Below are 13,675 nucleotides of genomic sequence, written 5' to 3'. Positions count from 1 at the left end.
GCCCTGTGTGCGCCACACACAAACTCATGAAAGAACCATGAGCCCCCTGGGGAGAAGATAGCTGTAGATGGCAGACACACCATGGAAATATAAGTGAACAGGCCTGAAGAAGAGATGAAAGAGGAGAGCTGGCGTCCTGAGAAATGGGACTAGATGGGGGATGGCAATCCTAACCCCATACCTGGTCTGCCATGGGAGGAACCAGATCTCTGTACCTGGAGAGTGGAGACAATAGATTGGGAGCTTCGGGGAGCAGCGGATGTGTAACACATAAGTGATTAACTGCTGTTGGTGCAGAACCTGCAGTGGTAGAACCCCTGCCCCAATTAAATGGGATCATGGGGCTAGTCCAAAAGGTTCCAGATGTCAGTTGTACCCCACAATGGCGTATCGGGTCCAGCGTCTGTAAAGTTGGTTGGTTGGTTGGTTGGTTGGTTGAGGTTAAAGGGACCAAACAGCAAGGTCATCAGTCCCTTGTTTCAAATAGACTCCATTCTGCTAACGGGACATCTCAGAAAAGTCAGAACAAGAAAACGGAAAAAGGGGAAACGTAAAAGGGCAGTCACGTTGTCAATAGTAAAAACAAATGAGGGAAGTTGGCGAGAGAACGAACCCAACACTATGCTGAAGCAGCATAGGCAAGACCACCTGTGACTTAAAAGGTACAACTGCTATAATGCAGAAAGTACGTATGGGAATAGAAAAACTAACCAAGCCTTAAAAAGAAGGGGTAAAAACAGAGTAAAAGGGAAAGAAAAGAGGATTCCGGTCAGGGAGGTGAATCGGGAATCTCTGAACACTGCCTACAGTGGGAGACACCCAAACACTCACCGCCCTGCCCCAACACCAGAGGGAGATTAAAAACTTTAAAACTGAGAATAAAAACCACTCTCCCGGAGGAAACCTAGAACCAGAGAGACCATCCGGGAATCGTCAGCCAACATCAAAGGTAAAGTGTGGGGGAGTCTGTACTTAGCACGCAGAGCCAAAAGAAGGGGGCATTCAACCAAAATGTGGGCCACTGACTGGAAGGCTCCACAACCACATAGCGGGGGTGGCTCATCACGCAAAAGGAAACCATGGGTCAGCCTGGTATGGCCAATGCGGAGACGACACAGTGTGGTCGAATCCTTGCGGGAGAGGCGAAAGGAAGAACGCCATGGGCCTGGATTCACTTTAATGGCACGAAGTTTATTAGACAGTGGAGTAGCCTCCCAAGAATTGGCCCATGACTGTGCAAAGTGGGATTTGATGTGAAGCCGTAAATCCGCTGCAGGAGGGGTTACAGAAAACGGGGGGTAAGTAACTGCTCCCCCAGCCAAACGATCAGCGAGCTCATTACCCGGGATACCCACATGGCCCGGGACCCATAGGAAGTCTATGGAACAAGCAGCACGGTGAAGATCAGCGAGATTGTCATGGATGGCAGAGATCAAGGGATGGCGCGAAAAACACCGGTCAATAGCAAGAAGGCCACTCATCGAGTCAGTACATAACAAAACGCGGTTGTGTTGGGATTGTTTAATAAAGGTAAGGGCCCGGGAAATTGCCATCAATTCCGCAGTAAACACCCCACATGAGGGTGGCAGTAGATGATTTTCCGTTCCAACAAAGGACGTGAAGGCATACCCAACATGATCAGCAGATTTAGAGCCATCAGTGTAAAAAACAACAGCATCCCGAAACTCCCATAAAATTTGGCGGAAAAAGGAACGGAACACCACCGGGGGGATGGAATCTTTCGGACCGCGGCGGAGATCCATCCGAATTCGAGGCCGAGGAACTAACCAAGGAGGGGTGGAGGGGAGGGAGCGAGGAAGACAGGACAAAGAAGGAAGCCGAAAATCACGGTTAAGAGACGCAAGGCGCAGTCCAACCGGTAAACCCGCCCGAGGGCGGGAGTCAGGCGGGCGACGTCCATGGTCTGGGAATAGGATAGAATAGGAAGGATGAGCGGGAGAAGAACGGATAGTAAGGGCATAAGACACCAGAAGCTGGGACCGCCGAACAGAAAGGGGGGGGATCCCAGCTTCAACCAGGAGACTATCAACAGGGCTAGTAGGGAAGGCACCGGTGGCCAAACGGATACCACGATGGTGGACCGGATCCAGCACGTGCAGCGTGGAAGGAGCAGCTGAACCATAAACTTGACAACCATAGTCCAAACGTGACAGAACTAGAGCACGATAAAGACGGAGGAGGAGGGAACGGTCCGCACCCCAAGAGGAATGGGCAAGGAAGCGAAGGACATTGAGTTTACGGAAACATCCTACCTTCAGGAGTCTGATATGGGGCAGCCAAGTGAGCTTGTTGTCGAAAAGAAGACCTAGGAAACGAAACTGTGGAACCACAGGCAATCTTTGTGCAGCGAGATAGAGCTCTGGATCAGGGTGGACCGTAGTACGGCGACAGAAGTGGACCACCCGCGATTTTAAAGGAGAGAATTGAAACCCGTGTGAGAGGGTCCATGCAGAGGCACGCCGTATAGCCACCTGGAGCTGCCGTTCTGCAGATGGCATCGAGGAGGAACTAACCCAAATGCAGAAATCATCCACATACAGGGCAGGGGCGACCAAGGGACCGACAGAGGCCACAAGTCCATCGATAGCAATGAGGAAAAGAACGACACTCAAGACAGAACCCTGTGGGATGCCCGTCTCCTGGGTCCGTGGAGAACTAAAAGCAGTACCAACTCGAACTCTGAATGACCGATGGATCAGGAACTGGCGGATAAAAATCGGGAGTGGGCCCCGAAGACCCCACTGATGAAGGGTTAGTAAGATGTGATGGCGCCAGGCCGTGTCATAGGCCTTGCGAAGGTCAAAAAAACACTGCAACCAAATGGCGGCGCTGGGAAAAAGCCTGCCGAACTGCGGATTCCAAGCGAAGTAAATGATCGATTGGAGATCGTCCCTCTCAAAAGCCACACTGGTAAGGGGACAATAGATCCCGAGATTCGAGGACCCAAGTGAGCCGACGGGCTACCAGCCGTTCAAGTAACTTACAACCAACATTGGTCAAACTAATTGGCCGATAGCTGTCAACACATAGGGGGTTCTGACCAGGCTTAAGGACAGGAACCACAATGCTATCCCTCCACTGAGAAGGGAAGTCACCCTGGAGCCAGATACGGTTAAACACCCGAAGAAGATGGTGCCGTTGTGGAGCACTGAGATGTTGAAGCAGCTGGTTATGAATGGAATCTGGGCCAGGGGCCGTATCGTGAGAAGAAGATAGAGCAGAAAGAAATTCCCATTCAGTGAAAGGTTCGTTGTAAGATTCTGACTCACAAGTGGTGAAACATAAGGTGACAGCTTCAGCCTGCTGTTTTTGATGAAGGAAAGCAGCTGGATAGGAGGCCGACGCTGATGCCACTGCAAAATGGGTCGCAAGATGTTCTGCGAGAACTAATGGGTCCGTACAAATGCCATCTGGGAGGTGAAGGCCTGGGAGGGTGGACTGCCGATGGCAACCTTGGAGAGAGCGAAGTGCAGCCCATACCCGTGACAGAGGGACAGTGGAACCAAGGGAAGAAACGAATCGTTCCCAACATATCCGCTTGCTCTGTTTGATTAAATAACGGGCTTTAGCGCGAAGGCGCTTAAAGGTAGAAAGGCTGGCTACAGATGGGTGCCTCTTAAAGTGTTGCAAAGCTCGACGGCGATCACGGATGGCGATGGCAATGGCAATGGCCGTACTCCACCACGGGACTTGCCGACGACGAAATTGTCCAGATGAGCGCGGGACAGCAAGGTTAGCAGCGCGAACAATCGTGTCAGACACGTCACGTAGGACGTCATCAATACAACCCGACAAAGAGGGAGAAAACTCGACCTGTGCAGTATATAGAGGCCAATCGGCGCGGTGGAAAGACCAACGAGGTAACCTCTCCATCGGGGAGCAGGAAGGGAGCGTGATAATCAACGGGAAATGGTCACTGTCACAAAGGTGGTCGTGTGGCGACCAGTGTAATGAAGGGAGGAGAGAGGGAGAAGAAAGAGAAAGATCAATGGCAGAAAAGGTACCATGACCAGCACTGAAATGAGTAGGGGAGCCATCATTAAGAAGGCACAGGTCGTGGTCTGCAATAAATTGGTCTATAAGAAGACCTCGTCTAGATGGATAGGCACTGCCCCACAAAGGATGATGAGCATTAAAATCCCCAAGGAGGAGGAAGGGAGGAAGAAGTTGCTGAAGAAGGGTGGTTAAGGCAGCAGGTGTAAGAGTCCTGTCAGGAGGGAGATAAAGATTGCATACTGTGACTGCAGAGTCTAAGTGGACCCTAACAGCAACCGCTTCCAATGTAGTTTGGAGAGGAATCCACGTGCTAGCAATGTCTGTACGGACCAACGTACAAACGCCACCAGAAGCCCGCAAGGGTCCGACCCGATTTCGACAGAAAACACGGAACCCACGGAGGGTCGGTGAGTGAGCATCAGTAAAATGAGATTCCTGTAGAACCACACAAGCTGCTGAGTAGGACGAAAGAAGGGATTTCAATTCCGGAAGGTGACGATAGTAGCCATTACAATTCCATTGGAGAACCACAGAACGATGGTTTAAATGAGGGCTGAACACGCTAAATCCAGTCATACCGCCGGGTCCCCACCCGTCACCGACAAGGAGGGGGCGACATCCATAAACGACAGGTCAGTATCCGGTTGTGAAGTCGGGGAAGGGACCTCCGGTGACACCAGAGGCTCTTTGTCCCGGGACTTATGTTTCTTCTTCTTTTCAGGCTGAGATCGAGGAGGGCTGTGTGGCATAATGGAGCCAGCTGCAGCAAGATCAGGAACAGAAAGAGACCGGGCGACCTGGGGGCCGATAGACCGCGGCTCTCGCGGTCGCCGCGCTGCAGCAGACCTTTGACCTGGAAGGTGCCAGGAAGGGGCATCCCGGGAGAGGCGCCCTTGACCGGCAGACGCCGAAGGAGTGGGACACTTCTCCGGCTGGGGAGGGGGAGCAGCGCCCAGAGGAGAAGGTGTGGGAGCCGCAGGGGAGGGGGGAAGGAGAGGGGTCCGGGATGGGGGTAAGGAAGGGGGAGGAAGGGATGAAGATGTAACCAAGGCGTAACTAGATGTCATGGACACAGGGTGCAATCGTGCATATTTCTTACGGGCCTCTGTGTAGCTTAAACGATCAAGGGACTTATACTCCTGTATCTTTTTTTCTTTCTTATAGACTGGGCAATCTGCTGAACGTGGAGAATGACTACCATGACAATTTACACATACAGGAGGGGGAACACAGGGACTCCCCTCATGGAGTGGACGTCCACAGTCACCACAGAGAGGGTCCTGGGAACAGCGAGAAGACATGTGGCCAAAACGCAAGCACTTGAAACACCGCATAGGAGGTGGGATGTACGGCTTCACATCACAGCGATAGACCATAATCTTAACTTTCTCAGGAAGGGTATCCCCTTCAAAGGCCAGGATAAAGGCACCAGTATCAATACGATTATCTTTAGGACCCTTCTGAACACGCCGAACAAAGTGAACACCCCGCCGTCCGAGATTGTCCCAAAGTTCCTCATCAGTTTGAAGGATGAGGTATCTGTGAAAAATCACACCTTGTACCATATTTAGAGACTGGTGAGGGGTAATGGACACGGGAATTGTGCCAAGATGGGTACAGGCACGAAGGGCCGCAGATTGGGCAGCCGAAACAGTTTTTATCAGCAACGAACCCGACCGCATCTTGCTCAGGGAGTCCACTTCGCCGAACTTGTCTTCAATGTGTTCCACAAAGAATAAAGGTTTGACACTGGTGAAAGTATCTCCATCAGTCCTGGTGCAAACTAGATAACGGGGGAAAGGTTTTGCCCCTAGACGACGGGCCTGACCCTCCTCCCAGGGGGTAGCCACGGAAGGGAAGGCCGAAGGGGCAAGAGAAGCAGCACTTGAGGAATCAGTACCACGCAGAGAGACAGCCGCAGAAGAGCGGCCAGAGTTTTGGACCCGTATGCGTTTCATCTGCATAGCGTCCGCCCTGATACCACCCACTCCGATCAGGAGCTCTCCTCACAGGCGCCACCCAGCCACAGCAAGGGCCGTCTGGCACGGCGGCCATTGCCGGGAGTTCCGATGCTCCAGGATGACGAGCAACCACTCCAAGGCATGCATGAGGAGGTCACAGCTCAGGTATCAGAAGTGTGATCCCTGTGTGTTCAGGGGGCTCAACCAAAAGGGTACATAGCGACCCCACCACACGGGCTGGCTACCGTGCTGGCTATGCACCCTAGCATCAGACAACGACGTGAAAGAAAAGGTGGAATGTACTAGGAGGGCACACGTCGGAGACACTAGGTAAGGTGCTCTTCCCCAAATGGCTCACACTACGGAAGAGAAATTTTGGAATGGAGGTCAAACCCCAGAGGGGGACCAAGGAATGCCAAAAGGAGGAGATGATTACGCAACAAAGCCGGAGTGTAAAACCAACAAAACCAGGAGGATAGCGGGGGCCAACATAAGCAAGGACACCAATAGAGGGAGAGGAGAGGGCGAGGGGAAAGGGGTATGGAGGGGAAAGGAGGGGAAGGGAAAGGAAATGCAGCCCGGGAGAGAGAGAAGGCTGCAATGGCTCGGGGCCCCGTGCTCGCCACGCACGTATCCACAAAAGAGTTGTGGACCCCCTGGGGGGGTCTGTAAAGTTGAGGGTGACACCGAGCCATGTGCAAAACTCCCTTCATTGAAATGGGACTGAGCCAATGCTTTACACAGCTGTATTAGAGAAGAGTGATCTGCACCCCAACTGGTGTTGCTGAGGCATCAAAGAGCACTGAGATGTGACCCAAAAGTCCACTTTAGTTGATGAAGATGGGGAAGCCATGTCAACCAGGCATCAAAGACCAGTCCTAAAAAATGATGAGTGGAAGAGGTTTTAATTAGTGGGGAACCAGAAAGCATCTTACACAATGAGGGACTGGCCATCAAGCTATAGATCTGGATTGGGATGGACTTTACAGCGATGACGTAAATGCTGAATGCAGGTCTTGGCAGCCCAAAAAATGGAAGCCATGAGTGAAAGCTCAAGACTGCTTGTTGTATTGCTCCCTCAAGTCTGGGTTCAGCAGCATCCACTGTGGACAAATTAAAGTAAATGCAAAAATCATAAGCATACAAAGAAGGGGGCACTGTAGGTCCTGAAGCCGCCTCCAGACCATTGATAGCCACAAAAAAGAGAGGGACACTCAAAACAGAATCCTGTGGCACCTCATTGTCCTGCAGATGGGAGGTACTACAGGAGACTCCAACCTGTACCTGAAGAGTGTGAATGTTGCAGATAATAATCAGGAGCTGGCTCTGGAAGCCCACTCATGTAAGGTTGCAAGGATGTGGTGGCCCCACGTGGTATCACTAGCTTTATCCAAATCAAAGACGACTGCAACAATGTGCTGATGCTGGGAAAAAGCTGTTTGGATAGCAGATTCCAGATGGACTAAATTATCTGCAGCAGAGCAGCCTCAGTGAAAACCACCCTGGGTCCAAGTCAAGAGGTCCCAGAATTCAAGTATCCAATACAGCCTTCAACACGTCATGCGTTTGAGCTACTTGCAGAGGACATCGGTTAAACTGATTGGATGATAGCTGTCCACCTGAAGTGGTGGTTTACCCGATTTAAAAACTAGAATAATGACATTTTCTCGCCACTGGGAAGGGAATTCTCCCTCACTGCAGAGACAGTTAAACAGGGCCAAGTCTATGATATCGGCTAGTCGATGCTGGCCGAAGCATTTGGCTGTGCACTCAGTCCAGTCCCGGAGCCATGTCGGGGAAGAGAGCAAGTGCACTGGCGAATTCTCACTCACTAAATACGGCATTGTAAGGCTCCAGGTGGCAACAAACTAAAGATAAAGAGAATCATTTCAGACTGTGTTCAAGAACATGGTATGTGGCCAGATTGTGGCCCAATGCTGAGGCCTGGGCAAAATGCTCAGCATTAGAGCCTGGGCTGGCGATCTTCGCCCATACCTGCAAAGAGAGAGTACGCAGCCCTATGACAGCAACATATTGTTCCCAACAGATCTGTTTCTGGCGTTTATGAAGATAGTGGGCCCGCGAACAAAGCTGTTTACAAGCCAGGAGGTGGTTGAGAAACTGATGCCGTATGTAGTGTTGGAAGGCATGACAGTGGTCTTTAATGGCTGCAGTAGTATCAGGGGGGACCACCAAGAGACAGTCTTCCGTGATGGAGAACACAAGGAAGAACGAATCACCAAAGCATCTGCCGAAAGGATGGTGTCATTCAAACTTTGTATGGACTCATCAATGCCATCATGTTACTAGAATGACAGCTGAGGAAAAGGCATCCCAATCCACATTAGAAAGGCCCACCTGGGAGGGCATCCAGGAGAGTGATGCTGGAGAAAAGATAAGATGATAACTTTGATTTTGTCCAGAAGAGTAACCCCCTCAAATGTCAGGATGAAAGTGCCGGTATCAATGTTATTGTCCACAGATCCTCTGTGGACTTGCTAGACAAAATGAACACCGCACAATGCCAGATTAGTCCAGAGTTCCTAATCAGATTGAAAGAGGGCCCTGTGGAAAGTAATGCCCTGAGTTATATTTAGGACTGGTGAGCCGTAACTTTCACTGGGTTGTCTTCTAAGTGCTCGCAAGCACAAAGGGAAGCCGATTGACTGGTGGAAGAGGTTTTAATTAGTGGGGAACCAGAACGCATCTTACTAAGTGAGAACTTTACCAAACTTATCTTCAATAAATTCTACAAAAAAAGAGCGTCTTGTTAGTGACAAAAGTCTCCCTATCTGTCTTGGAACAAACCAAGTAACAAGGAAAGGATTTTGCCCCAAGCCGGTGGGCCTGGAGCTCCTCCCAGGTGGAGGCTAAGGATTCAAAAGTAGCAGCAGAGAGAGAACTGTTCCCACCTGAGGAGATAGCTGTGAAAGAATGAAGAAGAAGTATTGAGCTTAGCACGCTGCATGTGCAGAGCATCTGCCCTGGTGCCAACCACTCTGACCAGGGGCTCACCCTGTGGGCACCATCCAGCCACAGCAAAGGTCACCTGGCACAGTGATCATTGCTGGGAGTTCTGATGCCCTAAAAAGATGAGCAACCACTCCTACACATACACGAGGCGGTAACAGCTCAGGTACCAAAAGTATGATCCCTGTGTTGTCAGGGGGCTCAGCCCCACCACAAGGACTAGCTAGACATGTCTCACCACAAGAACTGGCTAGACATGCTGGTGACGTAGCAGGAGAGGGCGGGGGGGGGGGGGGGGGGGGTGAGAGGGGTCTGTGGCAGGGAAGGTGAGGGGAGGGGAAGAGGGTCTGTGGCAGGGAAGGTGAGGGGAGGGGAAGAGGGTCTATGGCAGGGAAGGTGGGGGGAGCGGGAGAAAGGAACCCATGTCGTAGACACTATGGAGTTCTTCCCCAAATGGCTCACACTACATTTATAATGGGAGGTCAGACCCCAAGGGGACACAAAAAGCCAAAACACAAGGTGGGTGGGTGGGTGGGGGGCAGAAGAGAGGAAACTTAAGACCGAAAAGGAATAGGGGAACCGAGGGAATAGCCTGGTAATCACAGTTAAACACTTAACAAGAAAAGGGAGGCAGGAGGTTGATGAGCTAGGATGGGAAGGAGTGGATAGAGGGAAAGGAATGGAGAGAAGGGAGGCTACAATAGCTTCGGGCCCCATGCGTGCCACACGTGTACTCACGAAAGAGCTGTGGGCCCCCTGGGAGGAAATGGAAGGCTTGGATAGTGGTTACTAATTCTGCTGTAAAAACACTACATCCAGAGGATAGTGAGTGTTGTTCATGAGCGCCAGAATGTGTGAAGGCAGAGCCTATGTGATTATTGAGCCATCAGTACAGATGAGTGTTGAACCAGGAAATTCACCATGGAGTGAAAGGTATGAGAATATGCAGAGATGTCTATCATTTCCTCTGATCCAATGGAAAGGTCCAGCCAGGTCTCTGGATGAGGTATGCACCATAGGGGGCTTCATGAAGGTAACCTGATGAGAGATCAATGGAAGAAGGCTGACATCGGAGTGAAGATACTCCTGATGAGAACTACTGCTGCAACACCACACATGCTTTATTCTGGGAGACAAATCCACTAGCCAGGGAAAAAGATATCATGATTTGGGTGTTCACGGTAATTGTAAACATGTACTGCATAATTTAGTAGTAATTGGTGACATCTGAGTCATTGAGGAGGAATTCCAGCTTATACTAGGAGACCATCCACTGGGCTCATACCAAAGGTGTCAGTCATGAGCCAGTTCCCACAGTGGTGGACCAGATCCAATGGCTTTAATGTTGAAGGGGCTGCTGATTCATAAGCCACACACCAGTAAACCAGTCATGATAGGGCAAATGCTACAGAGTGGAGTGGTCCACACCACAGGAGGTAAGACAAAGGCAGTAGAGTGTGCTGAGAATCCACCGGCACACAGTAGAGTGATCTGCATCCCAAGAGGTGTGGGCAAGGAAGCAGAGAGGGTTAAGCTTTCACATGCAACTAGTCATTAGTTCACGAATATGGGGCAGCCAAGTCAACTTTCTGTCAAAGAGAAGCCCCAAAAATCAGGAATGGGAAACAACATCCAAAGTCTGGATACCCAAGTCGAGTTCTGAGTCAGGATGGACCACGGTACAACAGAAATGCACAGTCCACTTTTTGCAGTAGAGAAATGGAAACCATGGGAAAGGCTCCCAGTGAAGACCTGTCACACTGGAGACATTCAACCAGGGCTACAGTGTGGGATCATGGTCAGTAGGAAGCTGGTCAATTAAAAGGCCCCTGCCATACGAAATGGGTGCTCCCCCCACAGGGAGTGGTACGTATTGAAACCTTGAGTAGGAGAAAAGGGGGGAAGGGGGGGGGGGGGGGTTTATGGTTGGATTAAGGTGGTCAGCTCAAGGTACAATATGTGAGTCGACTGCCTGGAAGTACATAAAGCTTGCAAATGGTGACCACTGAGGTCATTCGTAATCTCAATGTTATTAATCCAGTCACTGACCACATCTGTGCAAACCAGTGTACAGACCCCTCCAGATGGTCTCTCAGAGCAAGCACAGTTCCAACAGAATGCACGATAACCATGGAGCGTTGGGCAATGGTCATTGGTGAAGTGTGTTTCTTTTACATCAACGCAAATTGTGGAAACTGGTGTTTTAGTTCCAGCAGGTGACAATATCTACTACAGTTACTGGTGTCCAGGTTACGCGTGAAGGGGCCAGGAGTAGAGGTCATAAATGAGATCCTTAAACTCTGTTTAAACTCTTCAGCGACTCCTATGACGTGATCTCCGATCTCGCCGTCTCCGTATGCTCGGAGACTCGACTCGCTCGTTTCCGCACTACCAGTTCATAACCGTTAACATGCCGCTTGAGTCTTATCGAGTACAAGCGAACTCTTACCAGCCCGGAAAGGAGAGCGAGTGCGCGAGTATAACCAAGAACTCGTCGCACTGCCGCTATACACACAATGATTGATTACCTATGCATATTATAAACAGAGGTCCCCCGCCGCTTTTTTTCTGTCTCTATGTGAGGGTGTGTGTTTCAATGGAACTTTGAAGGCAGCCGTTCATTTATTTTAATATATGCTCTATATTCAGATGAACACTAACGGTTATGTTGACATATACGCAACTTGCGACAAGTTACCGCGTCTGTAATGTCAGTACAAGAAAACAGGACACAAGAATTATGTTTATTCTCTAAATAATAATTAACTAAACAATAATTACATATTAAAATAAATCTACATCAGTCTTCAAAAAATTACAAAAATGAATGATCCACTACACAATACGTTAGTGCCTATTAATGCAACCTACCATGACAAAAGAAATACACAAATCGCATTCTATACTGCGCAGTCATAGAAATTGCTTTAAAATGCCTGTTCCTAGTTGTGTTTGTTAAGAAACAACCTAGCGTCATTTAATGGAGCTTATGAGTGATGCAACTTTTGTTATCGTTAACTTAAAGAACATCCTGACAGATGATGGTCCACCACCTACGACTTTCAAGGTGATTGTTCAAAAGGATCATTAAATTTAACAACATTATATGATGGTATTACTTTAATTTCGGAACAGTATCAACATCAACTAACCTAAGTCTTAAGTATTTAACAGACCATTACTACTGTGAACCGAAAAAATGTCATCCACAACATACGATGTGAACGACTTATGCTCTTAGCTACACTTGCTACTGAAGGCACCGTCTTCCCATCCACCACATTGTTTATATAGGTCGTGGTGTTCCACCATCCGAGAATATCTGTTTCCGCCTCCGCCTTCTTTTCGATAGCAGCACTTGAGAGATACAATACTTCATGGTGTTTGTCCACATGGTCCAAACGTCTGGCACACCTCTGGAATTTCAACAGATGCAGCAGTTTCTATGGGTCTACGTACTTTCGTGTGAACCACGAGTAACCAGAAAGAATGGAATCGTAATTTATAACATCAGTCACTCACACTCATGTTTCAAGATCATAGAATAAAAGACAGTTGTTCACTCGCCTTAAATGTTTACACACTTGCACAACTTATTTGAAAACAATGCCTCCGTCTTCAGAGCTCAGAATCAAAAGATAACGATATGGGAGCATAAAAAAGTAATGATCTTGTGGTACAAGCGCGGTATAATCTTATCACTCCTTTGGTCTATGTAACTTCTGCATCTTAATTTAAATATTGCTAGGGCATCACTAGGCATTCATTAGGACTCAAGTTCAAGTGACCATCCAAAAGTTTACACCACCAGGGAAGTACCAAACGGAAGGGTGGATAGTGGTCTCATTCTAGTTTACTACTAGCACGTTTGAATGGCTTGAGAAACGTGTTTCGGGTCTGCTCATTTCTATTCTCAGGTCTGCTCAACTCTTTTGTGGGTACAACTACTTGGCCTCAATCAGAATATCTCATACTGAAACCAGCATGTCTAACAAAGTGTTATATTGTTCTTCGACCTCTTGTCTGAGTGATTTTGTGAGTCTTCATAAGACCAACACTCTTAAAATATGCCACTAGCGCTTTACACCAGTTTGTCGTGTCCCCCACTCGAGTTACTTCTGATTGGGATATTAACACAGTGAGAGGCACAAGAAAGTCTAATGAAGTCTATCAAAGCTGCCAGTATATTTGAACCTTGACCAGTTACGAAAGGTAACTACTTCATTAAATCCTCAGAAATTTGCAAGAATTCAAAATGGCAAACAGCCTGCAATAAAATGCCAACTGTTGGTGTTTCATCATTGAGAAATGGGGCGGTAAATAATACTCTGTTCTTCATATGCCATGTTTCACTTATAGTGGCTACAGTCACTGTAGTGTAGATTATTTTACATGCATCATCCATCCACATATTAGTTTGAGAAGAACCTCTTATCAATAAGAGCAGCAGTAACTCTTGGAACCAGTAGCTTCTTAAGAGTTTCCAGTGGATTTTACTCTATTCCTAACAGAAGTCCGACAATTTACAGTCTCCACATTAACTTTACAACCCACTTCAGCTTCTACATACAATGCTTCGGCTGCCTCTTTAAAACCTGAGCCATTAATCATAAAGAATGGTGTAAAATCTTTGCAGTACATAAGTGGCACAGAATCACAAACAGCGCGCTTTTCTTATGCAGTACTTTATTATCCACTGCAATATCCAAGCAAATACAGGTGTATTT

At 48.7% G+C, this 13,675-nt stretch overlaps 1 protein-coding gene across 7 annotated transcripts in view; it reads right to left on the bottom strand.

Moving 5' to 3' along the window:
• The window catches only part of LOC124556688 (centromere protein J), a 288,468-nt gene that overhangs the window by 222,551 nt on the left and 52,242 nt on the right, over positions 1-13,675 (bottom strand). The window lies entirely within an intron of this gene.

This window comes from Schistocerca americana, chromosome X, assembly GCF_021461395.2.
Source record: "Schistocerca americana isolate TAMUIC-IGC-003095 chromosome X, iqSchAmer2.1, whole genome shotgun sequence".
NCBI lineage: Eukaryota > Metazoa > Arthropoda > Insecta > Orthoptera > Acrididae > Schistocerca > Schistocerca americana.
Note: the sequence above shows the minus strand (reverse complement) of the source record. Positions and strands in the feature narration are given on the sequence as shown.